Raw genomic sequence first — 19,585 nt, 5'->3', positions numbered from 1 at the left:
AGCTTCAGAAGAAATCTCAACCATATCAAGACCAATCAAAAGTCAGAGATCCCAATATGAACTAAAACATGAACTTAAAGGTACACTTTTAAAGGTTAACTTTTTAAATCTGAGTGAATACATAATCAATCCTTCTTCCAAAATGTGTTTTTTGTCTTATATTTTTGTTATGTTATATATATTGTTATATTTATATATTTGTTTTATAGAGTTTTTTTACATTTTTTTTATATATATATATATTTGGTTATATTTTAAACTACATACATCACTTGACCGTGCATGTCTGGTCTTATCTGAAAATATAAAAAAGTTGCTCTGGCTACTTTGACGCGTATATGGTGTGGGAGTGGCATAGGTTAGTTGTCATAACGAGAAAGAAAGTTTGACATGGAGCATCTAAAATCTCCAACCTCTTGGGAAACACCTGTTTTTAAAAAACAGAATGGAAGAGTTTCTGCTTGCAAAAAGAGATCACGACAGAGCTTGTAATAAAACCAGAATCAACATTAGCTTGGCTTTTCGGAGATGCGAAAACGGAGAGATTTGAAATGTTGTAAAAGTGAAGCAGAGATGGCGTTTTTATTACTCAACAGGTGAGTACGTTATTTTATTGAACAGATAAACTGCCGTATGTAGATCTCTAACAGAGTTCATTGTAAAGCATTATCTATTGTGAAGGGTCATTTTACGAGTAAGTGTAAGTGAGTGACGTGACGTGTAACCAAGTATGGTGTCCCAAACTTAGAATTAGTGCTCCGCATTTCACCCATCCAAGTGCACACACACAGCAGTGAGTATTGAACCATCTACATCTCCTGACAGTAGAACCCGTGGCCTTTGGGTTACAAGTCCGACTCTCTAACCATTAGGTCACAACTGCTCCCGTTATTCATTATGGATGTTGTAGCGCTGTGCTGGAATTTATTTTCAAGGAAGTACTGTGTCTATTAATGGTTAAAGCTACAGTAATGTCTTCAGCTAGTCAGCTTGAGATCCTAAACTGGCTATATCTCTTAAGCCTAGTAGTGAATGTTTTATGAGCAGTAGGATAACCATATTCATCCGCACAATCACACAGAGCCAAAGCACAACCAAAACAATGTTTCTCTGCAAAATGCATGCAAAATGCAAAAAGTTTGAGTTTTTAACTCATATTCGCATCGTATGATATAGTTAAGCTATATAATATGAGTAATGAGCGCAACAGCTATCACACGAGTGCTGCTTTTCTGTCCCGAAATATCACAAGTGCAAATGCGATACTGATTTTATACAACAGTTCAATAAATAAGAAGTTAATATTGTGTTATTTTAGACACAATGTTGTCTGTTTTGCCAACGAAAATATTAAGACAAAGCAGAATTGTTCATCTCCGAGCAACATACAGCGGCATTTCATTTCTGAATCCGCGTTTTGAACGAATCAAGTAAACCAATGATTCAATGGACCATTCATAAAGAGAATCATTTACTTCACTTCTGAATGAATCAGCCGTTTGAACAAATCGAATGAATGAATGAATGAATGAATGACTCAGTGGCTTAATCATTAAGACATTTACCGCCACCTACTGGCAGTTTTAATTTCTTATTTAGAGTATAATTTCATTAAAAAATAATTTCATATTTCCATATTAAAAAACAAACAAACATTTAAGGTATAGTTCACCCAAAATGAAAATTCAGTCATCATTTACTCAACCTCATGGTCAAAAAGTTTATGTGTAATACATTTTATGTTGAATCAAATAAAATATTTCTTTCCGAAGCTACTTTTTGTAATGTCTATTTGATGCTTTACACAATAATGATTTCAAATTATCTTTTGGGTGTAATTTCTTAGCCAAATTTGATGTGCGATTAATTAATCGCCACATCGTGTAATTAATTAGATTAAAGATTTTAATCGCTTGACAACCCTAATATATATATTTATATAAACATACAATAATAAACATATTATATATATAAACATACAGTGCTGGGTAGATTACTTACAAATTGTAATTAGTTACTGATTCTGAATTGCATGAATGACAAAAACTGTAGTTAGTAACATAATTCATTACATTACACATTTAGGTAATATAATCTGACTACTTTTTGACCTAACCTATGTATGTGATATATATGTAATAAAAAACATTAAAAATATTTATTATTACATTTTATATATTTATATTCAAGTTTTGGTAAGTAAAAAAAGTATGAGTCACTCTGTTTATTTTACAGTGGAAAAACAACAAAACAATGTTTCTAAAAAAATGGCACACCTCACCTTTTTGACAGTATTGATTACTTAGTTAATGCCATTTCAAATGCCATGAAAATACTCCCTTTGGTAGACTTCTTTCTCTCCACAACAATCAAAACTGAAATAATGCGTCACTACAGTAAAGTTGAGGAGCCCACAGTAATGGAAAGTTCTGCTCTGTGAGCAAGTGAATGACTAATATAACTTGCCATGGATGGCTGGTGAAGAGCTCTCCACATGCAGAAACACAGCTGGATAAGGGCAGTTTGAAACTGTCCTAAAGCAGGTGAGCTGCTGACTGCGAGCGCACACACAGACTGTGTGGTGATTCGGCCACAGGTACGCCTGGCACATTTAAACACACGACTCACATCAAGTCGAAGTTCAGGAGCATTTCTGAAACCATATGAAAGCTCTGTGCAAGGAACAGACCAAAACTTCAGTTGGTACTTGCTCCCAAAAGAAGAAACGATTCTGAATTGCTGAAACGAGTCGTCAGTAATTCCAGTCTCACTTCCTGCTCGATTCTATGTAGGTTTGTAACAAATTTGCATAATGCAAGCCTATGGTCTTCATTGGCTGCCTGTTAACAATGTTTGACCCGCTCTCAGACACTGTAGTTGTAGTTGAGACTGGAAGAGTTTGGTTTATGTTGTCGACATATCGAAAAGATGCTGTTTTCAGAGCTGCGAAAGCAAATACACTTTGATGCACTTCCAAAAGATGAGATTGATATGGTAAAATGACATCATTGTTACTGTTCATATCACTGTGTATCAAGTGCTAAAGGAAGATCCGGAGCTGAAATCCAGGTATGGTAATGGCCGTTTGGTTTCCAACATGCGCTGTAAGCGCTCGACCAATCACAACAGACTGGGCCATCTAACCAATCAGAGCAGAAAGGCGTGGTTTAGAGAGACCGAATTCTTTATCGAACCTTTTCAGACACTGTGAGAAACGAGCTGATGCTGCAATGTATATTATGAGAAAATTGAAGTTTTTTACCTTGAATGCATGTAAACTTACTGTAGAAGACTTCAAAACAAAATTAGTATCCTTTAAAATAGCATAATAGGGGCAATTTGAATTACATGGATGCTCTAGGAATCAAACTAAGATCACTGGCTTTACAAGTGCCATTCTCTGCGAAAGAGAGAAAGAAAGTCCTACAGTGAAGGTTTGCACACTTTTTCCAAAAAACTAATAATGGTAAGGGCGTTACGCATGTAGTCTATATCAGTGACAAACAGATATATATAGTGTTCACAATGAATGATTATGACATGACAGCGCTAATGACATCATTCTAATAGACTGGTTATTATGGCACTGGAAAAACAAGATGAGTTTCATCCATCAGTCAAAGTGCTGCGAACAAAGCCATTTCAAGTGTGAACAGAATGCTTGCGTGTGTGTATGTGTGTGTGTGTGTGTGTGTGTGTGTGTGTGTGTGTGTTCTCCCAGGAGGCTCACCACCACACTTTTCACACTGCCACCCCCGCAGCCAAAGATGCTCAGAGCTGTGGTGGTTTTTCTGTCTAACTACCACCAGGCAAACCTTTACTGTACATACTAAAAAAGGAAGATCTCCAAACCAAAATAATATATATAAATATACACATTTATAATAAACAATATTGAGATATTTTAGAGTGCAACTTAAGTACAAAACAGATCAACTGCTCTCATCCAAACTCTTCATTTAACAAAAATATGAATCAGTTCAGAGATCCAAAAGCAAGTAGATGGAGAAACAACACTGACTGCATCCCACCTGTATCAAATCATCACACGTGACGGAGACAATATTGATTATTAATTAACTATTACATAGTTCCAGTCTGCATCAAATAACTTTACATTATGTTACATTCTAGATATCATGACTGCAGATTGAATATAACTTATAGTTTTAAAAGCTGATCTCTTACAAAAAAGTACCACAATACAGCGATGACATCAGCTGGTAATATGGATACCATATTTCTATACCATGGTCCCTATAAGTTTCTTCAAAGAATAACATGGTATTACCATGGTGCACATCCAAAAAAATAAATTAAAAAGTGTGGTAATACTTTTAAGTAGCCTTCTTCTGCTTGTCTATCCATTTATTCTTAAAAATACTGTGGCGTTATCATGTGACACTGATGGTATCAGATAGTAATAATGTGGTATCTTGACATATACTGTACCATGGTACTGATTGATCATATTTATATACAGTACCATAGTGATTCAAAGAATATCATGGTACTACCATGGTACACATCCGAACAAAAAGCATGGTAATGCTCAAGTACTTTTTGTAAGTCGTTTTTCTATCTATCTATCTGAAAGCTGTATCATGTGGTAAAACCACGGTACTGAATGATGACCAACATGGTACTCCTAAGAATACTAGATATAAGACTAGATAGACACTTCAAATAATAACACGAAACATAGTAGGCTATATTGAAACAAGGTATTAGCATGGTACATGTCCAAAACATTATATTTTTTCATTTAGTGACAGGAAAACACTCTAGATGAAAGAGTAACTTTACCTTCTCCGTTAATAGTTCTTCACCTTTGCGTCCATCATCAGGTTGGTGATTTCAGGCGCGCGAGCTGTCCACGCGCTTTCGGTTGAACATCATTTGATCCGTTGAGCAGCACCGGGGCTTGTGATGGTGTGTTTGATCTGATGAGACGATCCTTGTTCATGTGATATGATGAGTTTGATATCATTAAATGATCCTTCGTGTTCATCACATTCTGATTCACGCGCACTGGAGCTCCTCGCGCAACTTTCCCCACGCGACACAAACTCTTCTGTCACTACGTGCGCAAATACAGACTGCAAATAGTATCTTAGCCAAGTCAAGTCAAAATAAAGTAATAATATAAAAATATTTTTGTACAAAAAATAAATAAAAAAAAAGAACAAAAATAATTTATCTAATCACGTGCTTTGCCATGATCAATCTTTGCCGCGGTTATCAAACAGTAGGCTAAAATAAAATTAACTGAGAATTATTAAAGGAACACGTCAACATGCAAACACTGAAACGTTACTTAGCTCATAAATGAGACAGAAATCACGAGTGGAATTGAAGACGCAGCCCACACGAGGCGCGCGCTGGAACAGCTCCTGCGTTTCACTTTATATCCGCTGGATGTCGCTAGAGGAGAGAGAGAGAGAGAGGCAAATAGAGCGCGCGAAAGAGAGCGAGATGATTTCATTAGATGCAAGGCAGGTCAGATGACGGACAGACTGACTAATTAAGATAACCAGAACATATTTTAACAATAAGAATCTATTATATTTACCAATAAAAATGCTTAAAAGAGATTCATATAATTCCTAAACCCCAGACACACGCTACCTATCCTTGTGGACACTTTTCACAAGCCTCGTTCCAGATGTAAGGTAATTACAGTCTCTGTAACCTAGTGGTTCTGAATTGGTGGGTAATGTATAGTTTTGGCGGTTTCAATTGAGATATTATTTGTCCCATTTACCAACTTCAATACAAAAGTAAAGTTATGCTAATCTCGCGGGCAGTTAAAGGGATGGTTCAAATTGTAGTCACACAAATTTACTGCTTTTGGCTCTTCTGTGTCAGGGGTTTTAAAACTTTTAGATGCCACAATAATGACCATCCTTGTGTGAGGGAGTCTATCCTAAAATTTAAAAGGCAGCTATATATCAGCTGTATATTTTCGTGTATAAATGTCCAATTTATATGGTTTAAAATAAATATAAATAATGTGTACAATTTTATTTGGAAGATGTTTTATATTCTATCAAGTTACATTGTTTTTTCTACTCACTGCAATACTATACTGTTATAACAGTAAATATGTATTTATTTAAATATGTATGTATTTAATCTAATTTTTATTATTTATGCATTATATATTTGTTATATAATTATTTTATTCAATTTTTATATTTATTAAAATTTTTTTATTAATTTACTTTTCATTATTTTAATTTTATTTTCTAGATTTAATTTTTAACATTTTAATCTTTTTAGATTTATTATTTTAACTTTTTTCCCCCACAGTTTTTCTCTAAACTCTCGTTCTACGGTACATTTGTTCAGGAGCTTGTTAACCCAGATTCACCTCTATTGTTGAATGGAAAGTTTGGCGTTTCTGTGTAAAAAAAGAAAGTTATATGGGACATGAGAGTGAGTAAATGATGACAATATTCATTTATGAGTACACTGTTGCTTTAAAGGGATAGTTCACCTAAAGATGAACATTCTGTCATTAATTACTCACCCTCATGTTGTTTCACACCCGTAAGACCTTCGGGACACAAATTAAGATATTTTTGATGAAATCCGAGGTATATGACTCGTCCATAGACAGCAATATAATCAACACTTTCAAGGTCCAGAAAGGTACTAAAGACATTGTTAAAACAGTCGACGTGACTGCAGTGGTTCAACCTTAATTTTATGAAGCGATGAGAATACTTTTTGTGTGCAAAAACAAAACAAAAATAACGACTTTATTCAACAATCTCTTCTCTTTCCTGTCATTATCCTGAATGCCGGCTCATTATTGGCCAAAGCTGATCACATGAGCAGCACAACGAATCAGTGTGATGCTGACACAGGAGCCGGCCAATAATGAGTCGCAGTTCTGACGTAGAACCTGGAAGCGCTGGACGTAAACAACGTACAAGAATGACACAAGAGAAGATATTGTTGAATAAAGTCGTTATTTTTGTTTTGTTTTTGCACACAAAAAGTATTCTCGTCACTTCATAAAATTAAGGTTAAACCACTGCAGTCACGTCAACTGCTTTAACGATGTTTTTAGATCATCTTTCTTAGACAAAGATTCATCTCTATTGTTGAATGGAAAGTTTGGCGTTTCAATAGAAAAAGGAAAGTCAAATGGGACATGAGAGTGAGTAAATGATGACAGTTTTCATTTATGAGTACACTGTTGCTTTAAAAGGTAATACATTTCATCCTCACATGCTTAGCAAACATACAGGCCTACAGTGCACAGAAATACACATAATACTGGAAACAAATCATCCAACCATTCAGTTTTCCACATCTTTAGTGTCTGTTCTCTCCTCCCCTTTTCAAAGAACTCTGCTTAAGCAGCAAGAGGTTTAAAAAAAGCAACACGCCACAATCTCCACGCGCTCCAATGCCCTTATCCTCAGCCGTAATTAGTGCCGAGAGCTGACTGCTGCGCCTCTGGCGATCTCCATGCCTGAATAAGGTGGATGTTTCCCCTGCGCCGCAGAGCAGAGGACCGCACCGCAGTGACAGAAGGCAGAAAGAGATACATCCTCTCTAACAACAGCCACGGGGCAGTTTATTAAGGCATATAAGGACAGGGTCAATCCAAAACAGGCTAAGCTCAGGGATAAAAACGTGTGATACTGTAGTCGACGGAGTTCATTTATAGTCTCCAGGCAAACTCTGGAGACGTGTCCTCGCGAAGCAATCATGCATGAGCCAGGAACAAAATATGCTGCACTGTCCCTTTGGTCTAAAACTGTTATCAGGTCAGATCTGCATCTCAAACTTAATCAGTGCTTATTTGCATATTCAGCTTGTCACAGTAAATAAACTTGTCACTACGCCAAATTGGTATAAATTGAACAAAACGGTTACACTTAAAGCCTTTATGTATAATAGCATTTATAAAGTATTTTTAATGCAGTAATTATGCTTTGTAATGCACCTTAATGCATTGTAACCAGTTATAATACATTATAATACTTATCTATTCATTGAACACACCTTTAGAAAGTATAATGTATTAAAACACATGACAAACAACCAATTTCAGAATCAAAAAAAAAAAAAAATATTATAATGCAGTTTTACTTTGGTTGCAATTATTTATGAAAAGATATTATGCATTATAACATACATTATGAATACCTTTATAATGCATTATACATAAGGACCTTAAAGGATTAGTTCACTTTCAGAGCCCAAGCTTTACTCACCCTCAAGCCTTGCTAGGTTTATATGACTTTCTTCTTTCTGATGAACACAATCTGAGATATATTAATAAATATGATGCACCTGTGCTTTATAATAGCAGTGAGCGGGATCAACGAGTATGAAGCTGAAGGAAGTGCTTCCATCCACATCCATCCATCATAAACATACTCCACACGGCTCCGGAGGGTTAATAAAGGTATTCTGAAGTGAAGCGATGCGTTTGTGTAAAAAAAAAAAAAAATCATGTTATGAAGTAAAATATCTAGCTTCCGCCAGACCGCCTTCCCTATTCAACTTAGGAAGAAAATTAAATATGGATATTTTTCTTACACAAACGCGTCGCTTCGTTTCAGAAGGACTTTATTATAAGCGATAGCAAATCTCAACTGCTTAATTGTTTATATTGTTGGAAAATGTCCAGCTTTAATCTACTTAATGCATCTATAATGCAAGAAGATATTATAAATATTAATGTGTTGTGTAAAACTGGTTAGCATTTTTACATTTCCGGTTCCTTTGTTGGAAAGTGTTTTTTGAATAAGTCTTTGGTTAAATGCCTAAAACAAGGTCTGTGGTTAACACAGTTTTCTTTGCAAGACTTATGCCAAACATTAAATATATCAGTAATACCTGCTTGTGATTTTTTTACAGCTACATGTAGTACAGAAGTTGTTGGGGACATTAAACATCATCAGCCGAACAGGTAATCTCCACTTTCACAGACTCATTGTGTTTATAATTGAACTCTTACAAACTATTATAACTTAAACTTTCCAACTAGATTTTAAATGAAGATTAAAAAAATTGAGCTTCTGCCGATTATGTTTTGGTTTCAAAATTCATAAAAGTTGTTCATTTAGTCCATCTTAATTAACAAAACTTGTAGGAATCATAAACTTTGTTGGTCTCAGAGCATGTTTTCTGTAATAACCTAAAGCCAATGGAAAAATCCTGTTGTCTTTTTGTTGAGGAAGCCAGGGTAATGCTAACTTCTGGGTTAGCCCACAAAAAATGTCATCCCTGCATGTGTAGTTGCAGCTTTTTTCCTTTCCATGGCAGTATAGGTTGGCTAGGAGAGCTGCTGTAGGTCGTCATGGAGATTATCTCAGCATCCACATTATCTAAATTCCCTTGATTGTGCCTACAGAACCATTCCATCCGTACATCACCCATCATACACTCATCCCACCAAAATATGTCTGAATAAACCGCTTGCCTCTCTTTCAGTCACATGCTCCAGATTTCCACATGGAAATCCCCCCGAGGGATCTACAAGAGCCGAAGCATCTGAATGATGCAGGCTGTTCATGGCATCATCAAGACAGCAATGGCTACATGATTCAGTGTCTTGAGAGAAGCCTAGAGGAAGTGACACTTTGTCAGCGCTGGCCTGACAGTGACCCTCACAGCCTGCTGAATCAAAACCGTGAAGAGGCTTCCAGCAGAACTTACAGCCTGTGTGACGGAGAAGTAAATGCAGTAAGTTCATTTCAACAAGCCTTTACTGTTCAATCATAAACAACCCACACATTTAAAAAAAAAAAATGTATGATGGCGGTTCTATGCAATTACAGAAAATAAGCACATTATCATCCTGATGCCGGAGAGAGAGACTGTAATTGTTCTCAGGAAAAGACCATAGAACACAATTGTTTAAATCCACTGATAATACTACCAGTATCATCAGATCAAGTGTTAGTTAGATTCAGCACACCCAGAGAATATATTCTATTGGTTATTATTAACATCATGTTCTTATTTAATAGCTCTTAACTGAATAATATCTCACTTCGTTCCAAACCCAAATTCTAGCATTTTTTTGTGTAACGCAAACAGAGGATTCCATTCAAGAACAGTTCATTCAAGCTCAAAAAAGCACAAAGATAAGTCATAAAACTATCAGAACAGTCCATATGATAGTAGTTCATATTGTATGACTACCCTCATATGCTGCTTTTACAGTGTCCATTTTTGGAGCTTGTCAGATTAACAAGGAAATTAGCTTGCAGTGATGACTGTATTTCATGGAAAAAATAACAGTGTACAGATTTGGAATGACATGAAATGAGTTCTTTTTTGTAATACCTTAGGAGATGTAAAAGAGACACAAGTGAGTCAATTAAAAAAATGTATTTAGTTACCACTTATAGTATACTTCAAAGTGTACTACAAGTAGTAACTAAATACATTTTTTTAATGCAGAGATAGTATGTTAAAAGCACATTTTAGTTCGTATTCATTATGTCTCAAAATAACACAGTTGAGTACACTTAGATGTTCTTAAGATTATCTTTTTTTGTATATTAAGTACAAAATTAGTATGCGAAAATAGAGCACTTTAAGTACATTATGGAAGTGTACTTTTTTCCGCCTTGGTATAATAACCAAAAAATATATATATTTAATTTTTATTTTGTATGGCCTCCTTTGGCCTTGGTAACAGCTTGCATTTCTGCTGGTATTGTTTTTAGGTACTTTTCCACAGTCTCTTTTGTTTCCAAAGACTTGCTTTTGTTGAATCCATTAAATCACAATAATTATATTTTAGCATTAGAAACACTACTGTGACTAAAGAGCTTACACATACTGGTGTGGATTAACCATTACAGAAACATAAAAAAATGATTTGGTTATCACCAAAACTGTAAGTTTAGTGCAACTGTGGCACAAATCTTACATTTGGTGGTGGTCTAATAAATTTGTTAAGCACTGTATATATATATATATATATATATATATATATATATATATATATCTATTGAATCCAAAAGGTTTTAATTATATTTTGCTACATATAAAGGTATTTTAAAGATTTTGAAGTGTCAAAAGGTCATTCGGTTTAACTGTCCAAAGGCCAATACAGCCATTTAATTTGTTATTAAAATATCTTAAAATATAATAAATGTATATATTTTTTATTCTGGCATGATTTTATAACATTATATATCAACATAGTGCAAAATAGTATTAAAATGTTGTGTAGAAGTCGTTGCTTTGTTATGAGAAAGAATGTCCGGAAAAATGAATTTCATTGATGTCATTCGGAGTAACCAATATAAAGGGACCATATTAGATCAAGTCATGCGGTCAATATCATGTGACAGGATGTGACATCATTCAGACACCTTGCAAAGGACCACATGGTCGTGAAGCAAAGTAACTAACTCTCTCTTAACTATTTGAAAAATTCATGTTTTCACTTGCTCATACACATGTCCCGAAACATCAGGTCATTCGGTACAACCGCTATAAAACCATGGAAAATGTTGTAATATTTTAAAAACTTACTAAAGATAAAATGTTTGATTGTCCTTTTGCTAGCTAGATATCAGCCTGTTAACATTGTTCGAAAATATAGTCAATCGTTATAACCAAAAATGTCATTCGGTAAAACCGGAATTTTGGTTAAACCGAATGACTTTTTTGGTGACATATTTTGTCCATCTTGTAAAAAATGACGAAAGCAGTGTTAACTGATTATAAAAACCACATAATCTCATTGTTAACACTTAATAAAACTTCAAAATTAATTATATCTCCATTATGTTTTTTTATACTTTTAAAAACCTTGTTCGTCAATGACCCACACACACACACACACATATATATATATATATATATATATATATATATACATACATATATATATATATACACACAGTGATTCTGGTATCTTTACAAATCTGTCTGTACTGAAGAAACATCTGACAAGGAAACTCAAGCTAAAGTTTTCATTTGACCTCCGGTTAACCGCATTGCTGTTGAAATATTAAGGAGGTTTCATTTGTGATCAAATCTATCTGACTTAACACACTGTGTGTATATGTGTGTCTGTGCACATGTGCAGTCGTGTTAGTCAATGAGTGTGAAACTGTACGTGGAGGGAGAACATCAGGGAATTGCTGCCTGCAGCAGGACCATGTGTGAGAAACAGTGAGACGGTGCGAGACAAACAGGCAGGGAACGGGGGGTGTGAGTGGGTGCTGTTCAGCTCAGCCTGTATCTCCTTATACCAGCTGCGGGCCACATTCTCCGCATTCAGCTTTCACGCTGCCCTCTGATAACACAGGTCACATCTGAGGCGCCTGTGGTGACCGAGTGCTGAAAGAAACACGCATCAATATGAAATAATCCCCAAACATCAGATTCTCTGTCCAGGGCTTCATGCCAATCCTCTTTCACATATATGTGTCAGCAAAAACACGCCGCAGTGTTACATAAGCAGCCCTCTGCCAGCTTCACAAACACACCGCAATGAGATGAGAGGCAGAGAGAGAGAGAGAAAGAGAGAAAAAGAAAGATTGACAAAAAGATAATGACAGTCAGAAAAAAGAATGACAGACAGAAAGAAGGAAAAGAATGACGCACAGAAAGAAAGAGAAGAACGACAGACAGGGAGACAGACAGAAAAGAACAACAGACAGAAAGAGGGAAAATAATGACAGATAGAAAAGAACAACAGAAAGAAAAGAATGACAGAGAAATAAAAAAGAATGACAAAGAAAAAACGACTAACAGAAAAAACTGAACTGATGAGAGAAATGTTGAATAGTTGAAGAGGGAATCATTGGCTATGGCTAGGTTAACATTGTTCTGTGGGTTCGACACATTTTGCTTCTACTAAGGGGTTAACAGGTTTGGGTGAGGGTTAATCTAAACCAGGAGTGTCCATTCCTGCTCCTGGAGGGCCAAGGATCGGGCTCCAAAACACCTGCTGGACATTGTAATCCTGAGGACCTGCTTCAGGTGTGTTCGAATAGGCCTGGAGGTCCAACTTCCTGCAGAGCTGAACTGTAGTACGTTGGACCTCCATAAGCAAGACTGGAGACCCCTGATGTTAACTATTTGTAAGAACAAGTGTCACTATCTAACCAAAACAGGAAAGATGGGTAACTGGAAAGAGGGAAGGATGGATAAGTACAGAAGGGATTGGTGGGTAATTGGAGGAAGGGTTTAAAGTTTGATGAGTGTTCCACACAAACAGACAGCAAATGTGTCCAAAAACAAGACTGGCACATCTGTTTAATCTCGTCATATCAACAGCCAAATTAATCACAGCAGAACAGTTTGACCCCTTACTGTCACACAAACACACAAAACAATCACTCCGAGATATTTACTGAGAGATTACAGTCATAATCCATCTTTTCATTCTGCAACAATCACACCTTTTGCCACTTGTGCAAGACAATTCCAAATTAGATGACGTCTGTCAGTTAGCATTTAATCCTGGTCAACTAGAGAATTCAATCTGTCCATGAACTCATCACAAGGCAAAGCTTGAAAAGAGCCTTTACATTTATTCTAAGTGCGAAAGGATAAAACCTCAGTCTCCGACCTCTCAAACAGTTCTGCATGGGAAAACAGGGCTCTCACATGACAGACAGACACAAAGAAAGAAAGAACGACAGACTGAAGTAAAGAAAGAAAAGCATACAGAACAATAACTACAGACAGTAAAGGGATATGGGAAAATAGAGGGAACCAGGAGACAAAAAAAGACAGATAGAAAAGAACGACAGACAGAAAGAAAGAACAGAATGACAGACAAGGCAAAGCTTGAAAAGAGCCTTTATTTTGAGTGCAAAATGATAAAATGATTCTGCGTGGGAAAACAGGGCTCTCGCGTGACAGACAGAACAACAGACAAAGAAAGAAAGAGGCAGTAAAGGGATATATGGGGAAAAATAGAGGGAACCAGGATACAAAAGAACGACAGACAGAAAAATACAACAACAGAAAGAAAGAGACAGTAAAGAGATATATGAGAAAAAAGAGGGAACCAGGATACAAAAGAACGACAGACAGAAAAAGACAGAAAGAAAGAAAAAGTAAAGGAATATATGGGGAAAAAAGGGGGAACCAGGAGACAAAAGAATGACAGACAGAAAAAAGACAACAACAGACAGAAAGAAAGACGCAGTAAAGGGATATATGAGAAAAAGGAGGGAACAAGGATACAAAAGAACAACAGACAGAAAGAAAGAGGCAGTAAAGGGATATATGGGGAAAAATAGAGGGAACCAGGAGACAAGAACAACAGACAGAAAAATACAACAACAGAAAGAAAGAGACAGTAAAGAGATATATGAGAAAAAAGAGGGAACCAGGATACAAAAGAACGATGGACAGAAAAAGACAGAACAACAGACAGAAAGAAAGAGGAAGTAAAGGAATATATGGGGAAAAAAGAGGGAACCAGGACACAAAAGAACGACGGACAGAAAAAGACAGAACAACAGACAGAAAGAAAGAGGAAGTAAAGGAATATATGGGGAAAAAAGAGGGAACCAGGACAGAAAAGAACGACGGACAGAAAAAGACATCGACAGACGGAAAGAAAGAGACAATGCAGGGATATATGGGGAAAAAAGAACAAAATGACAGACAAGGCAAAGCTTGGAAAAAGGCTTTACGTTTATTCTAAGTGCAAAATAATAAAACATCAGTCTCCGACCTCACTGCGTGGGAAAACAGGGCTCTCGCAAGCATAGATTAAACCGTTAATGTGGAACAGTGTTTGGGGGGCAGGGAGGCGGCCTGACAGTAGGGGGTTCTGCGGAGAACCCATCCAAGAGGAACAGACCCATTCACACACTGTAATCCAATTCTGAGAGCCGTCGCTCCCTCGGAGGCCCCATGCAGAATGGTCCTGATTCCAGACTCGATTGCAGTTCTTTAAAAACCGAAGCCTGAAGGGGGGGTCGTATTGCACATTTGCACATACACAAAAACATCAGCTGCCCCCGTTCCACAAATCTCAGATCCACGGCATAGTGACTAGGGAAAACAACTCGGATTACCTAATATCCATGCGCTTTTATTTAGGGCTTGAGTTACAGGGGCTTTCAGAAACACACAGATGGGAAAAAGAGCGAGAGGTATAGATTGGAAACGGACTCCCAAGGGCCCCATATAGGCGATACAGTATTGATGTTTAATGATGGCACATCTGCGTTCACTCGCTCTGTGTAATCGGAGGCACTCTCAACCCGTCTGGTAATATCGAGCCGTGGCTCTTTAGTAAAGAGCAAAATCTTGTTCATCTTGGCGCACGAGTCTCTCGATGGCTTATTGATGGTATTAATCTCCAGGCGGCATGGCGGTCGTTGTGCTTTACAACCAAATGAAGTGGAATTCTTATCAGCAGTCTTCCCTATCTATTCATCTACCATCCATCTTGCTGAATAAAAGTATTCATTTCTTTCCAAAAAATTAAAATAAAATTACTGACCCCAAACATTTGAACGGTAGTGTACATGTGGCACAATCTCACCAATCTAAAGGAGTCTTAAGATGGCTGCGACAGAGCAGCACTGTGCAAGCTGTTATGTCTTTGCCCTAAGCAGCCCTGCAATCTGCGCGCGCGCGCGCGCGCACACACACACACACACACACACACACACACACTTTATTGTTGTATCACAGTCAGGACTTACCATTGACCTCTATTGTCTTTATTCAGAGCTACAGAGATTTTAAGTTTCTAATTCCAAACTTAACCTTCACAGTAACCTTTCAGCATTTTCAGCAACACACTTACTGTTTATTAAGCCGTTTATTGAAGGAAACACACACATACACATTCAGTTCATTCCTCAGGGTAGTTGGCCCTGTTGATTCTCGAGTGATAAGTTGGTCTCTTTTGGCTGCAGGGTCTGTAAGAGTCTTAAATAATTCACCTCCGAGCACCATAAATATTTAGTCTGTTGCTGAAAGATCAGCTGCATGTTGTGGGCCATTCCAGAGACTAAACTGCCAGTGTGTGTGTGTGTGTGTGTGGCACTGAAGGGCTTTAAATCTTTACTGCTTAGTGTTAAAATCTCCCATCATCCTTCCTCTGCCTCTCATATCTCCCTGTTTTTCATCTACTCATCTGTTTTTTCCTCTGAAGGGTCGTCTGCGCCCACTCTCTCGCTCTCGCTCCCACACACACATCTCCATCTCCACATTATTCTGTTCTCTGAGTCTGTTTTCTGGAGATTTCCTCTCTCATCCTCTCCATCACCTCGATTTTCCCCCTCTCACTGGTAAATCTATGAAACTTGTGCATTTTACAGTTTGTTAAATTCAATTTCAGACAAATAATGTGTTTAGGGGTTAATAATTTGCATAATTTGTCTCATTTCAAGCTAAATTAATCATGCTTAATGTACTTTATGTAATTACACTCTTAAAAAAAAAGGTTCTTTATTGTCATTGATGGTTCCATAAAAAACCTTTAACACACATGGAATCTTTCCAATACACAAAAGGTTCTTTATAGAGGAAAAAAGGTTCTTTAGATGATTAAAACGTTCTGTTCACTGAAAGGTTATTTGGGGAACTAAAAATGGTTCTTCTATGGCATCACTGCAAAACACCCCTTTTTGAATCATTTATTTTTAAGAGTGTATGCATTTAGAAAGCAACTCTTGTTAAAAAAAAAAAAGTAATTTTAAATTTACAGTAAAAAAGGTAGTTGTGGTTGCCAGAAATTCACCATAAAAATACAGTGACAAAGTCTCCAGTATTACGGGATGGTACATTGTAGCCTGTATATTTTACCACTTATAACTATATATTTAATTAATGATATAATATTAATATATCAATAACTGGACAACCAAAATCTGATTTTTACTTTTAAGAGCACAGGATAACACACATAACACTAAAATAATGCAATAAACATTAAATAACATACAACCCCAATTCCAGAAAAGTTGGGACATTGTGTAAAATGCAATAATGCAACTTTTCTTTTTGCAAAGTGTAACGCAAAACACCTTAATATATATAAAATATAATCATATCTGAGATGCTTGAAAACAGCGAGACATATATATATATATATATATACAGGTGCTGGTCATATAATTAGAATATTGTGAAAAAGTTCATTTTTTTATTGTAAATTATTTAAAAAATGAAACTTTCATATATTCTAGATTCCCTACATGTAAAGTAAAACATTTCAAAAGTTTTTTTTTGTAAATTTGTTGATTAGAGTGTACAGCTAATTAAAGTCCAAAATCCAGTATCTCAAAATATTAGAATATTTACATTTGAGTTTCATTAAATGACCATCCCTACAGTATAAAATCCGGGTATCTTTTGTTTTTTGAAACCACACTAATGGGGAAGACTGCTGACTTGGCAATGGTCCAGGAGACAATCATTGACACCCTCCACAAAGAGAGTAAGTCACAGAAGGTCATTACTGAATGGGGTGGCTGTTTACAGAGTGAAATATCAAAGCATATTAAATGCAAAGTTGACTGGAAGGAAGAAATTGGGTAGGCAAAGGTGCACAAGCAACAGGGATGACCGCAAGCTTGACAATACTGTCAAGTAAAGCCGATTCAAACACTTGGGAGAGCTTCACAATGAGTAGAATGAAGCCGGAGTCAGCACATCAAGAGTCACCACACTCAGACATCTTCAGGAAAAGGACTACCAAGCCACTTCTGAACCAGAGACAACGTCAGAAGCATCTTACCTGGGCTAAGGAGAAAAAGAACTGGACAGTGAACAGTGGTCGAAAGTCCTCTTTTCAGATAAAAGTAAATTTTGCATTTCATGTTGAAATCATGGTCCCAGAGTCTGAAGGAAGACTGGAGAGGCACAGAATCCAAGCTGCTTGAAGTCTAGTGTGAAGTTTCTGAAGTCAATAATGATTTGGGGGGGGCGTGACGTCTGCTGGTGTTGGTCCATTGTGTTTTATCAAGTGCAAAGTCAATGCAGCCATCTTCCAGGAGATTTTGAAGCACTTTATGCTTCCATCTGCTGACAAGCTTTATGGAGATGCTGATTTCCTTTTCCAGCAGGACTTTAGCACCTGCCCACAGTGCAAAAACCACTTCCAAGTGGTTTGCTGACCATGATATTACTGTGCTTTATTGGCCAGCCAATATGCCTGACCTGAATCTATGGGATATTTTCAAGAGAAAGATGAGAAACAGTCGATCCAACAATATACAGATGATCTGAAGGCTCAATAGTGCCTCAGCAGTGCCACAGGCTGATCACTTCCATGCCACACTTCACTGATGCAGTAATTTGTGCTAGGAGCAAGTCATTTGCTGTAATATGTCCTGCCGATCAAGTATTGAGTGCACAAAAGAACATACTTTAAAGAACTTTAACTTTTCTGTTTTGCAAATCCATTTTTTGATTGATTTTAGGAAATATTCTAATATTTTGAAATACTGGATTTTGGACTTTCATGAGCTGTACGCTCTAATCATAAAAATTAAAAAAAAAAACTTTTGAAATGTTTTACTTTACATGTAGGGAATCTAGAATATATGAAAGTTTCATTTTTAAAAATAATTAATAATAAAAAAATGAACTTTTTGATGATATTCTAATTATATGACCAGCACCTGTATATATGGCCAACATGTATCGGAAAAAAACATTTATTTCATAACGTGAGTTTCCCTCCACTTTCAATTGTTTTACTTCGATGAAAGGTTAGAATTTTGTGAATTTTTAGAATGAAAGAGCAAAAGGATAAACAATCCAGATGTACTTTCACAGCCGCCTTTGCTCATATTTACTAAGGGTGCCAATATTTGTGGAAGGCACTGTATATACACACACTCTTAAAAAAAAAAAAAAAAAAAAAAAAAAGGTTCTATATAGTACTAAAAGTGGTTCTTTGGCTAATAATCATAGGGGAACCACTTTAAGTGCTGTATAGCACCAAATCTTGGTGCTTCAGTGGTTCTTCAGCGGTTCTTCACTGGATCTTCGGGGTGACTGAGGTGCTATATAGCACCACTGCCATACAAAGAACCTGTTAAGCCCCTTTAAAGGTTCTTTATGTGCCAAAGAACCACTGTTGGTGCTGTTTAGCACCTTTTTTGTTGAAGAAATAAAATGCGATATGGCACCTCTTATGGGTTCTACATAGCACCATTTGACAAAGGTGCTACATAACACCAAAAGTGGTTCCCCTATGATTACGAGCCAAGAAGCACTTTTAGTGCTATATGCTTTTTTTTTTTTAGAGTGTGTATATATATATATATATATATACAGTGGGTACGGAAAGTATTCAGACCCCCTTAAATTTTTCACTCTTTGTTATATTGCAGCCATTTGCTAAAATCATTTAAGTTCATTTTTTTTTTCCTCATTAATGTACACACAGCACCCCATATTGACAGAAAAACACAGAATTGTTGACATTTTTGCAGATTTATTAAAAAAGAAAAACTGAAATATCACATGGTCCTAAGTATTCAGACCCTTTGCTCAGTATTTAGTAGAAGCACCCTTTTGATCTAATACAGCCATGAGTCTTTTTGGGAAAGATGCAACAAGTTTTTCAAACCTGGATTTGGGGATCCTCTGCCATTCCCCC

At 36.5% G+C, this 19,585-nt stretch overlaps 1 protein-coding gene across 1 annotated transcript in view; it reads right to left on the bottom strand.

The window, feature by feature from the left end:
• The window catches only part of rin1b (Ras and Rab interactor 1b), a 34,953-nt gene extending 29,576 nt beyond the window's left edge, over window positions 1-5,377 (bottom strand). The window contains exon 1 of the mRNA XM_051901459.1: window positions 4,807-5,377. The gene's annotated coding sequence lies outside the window, so the exon portion shown is untranslated. The remainder of the gene's footprint in view (window positions 1-4,806) is intronic.
• Between the last annotated feature and the right edge of the window lie 14,208 nt (window positions 5,378-19,585).

Source organism: Ctenopharyngodon idella, chromosome 7 (genome assembly GCF_019924925.1).
Source record: "Ctenopharyngodon idella isolate HZGC_01 chromosome 7, HZGC01, whole genome shotgun sequence".
In the NCBI taxonomy this organism is placed as follows: domain Eukaryota; kingdom Metazoa; phylum Chordata; class Actinopteri; order Cypriniformes; family Xenocyprididae; genus Ctenopharyngodon; species Ctenopharyngodon idella.
The sequence above is the reverse complement of the archived record's forward strand: the minus strand, read 5'-3'. Positions and strand labels throughout refer to the sequence as shown.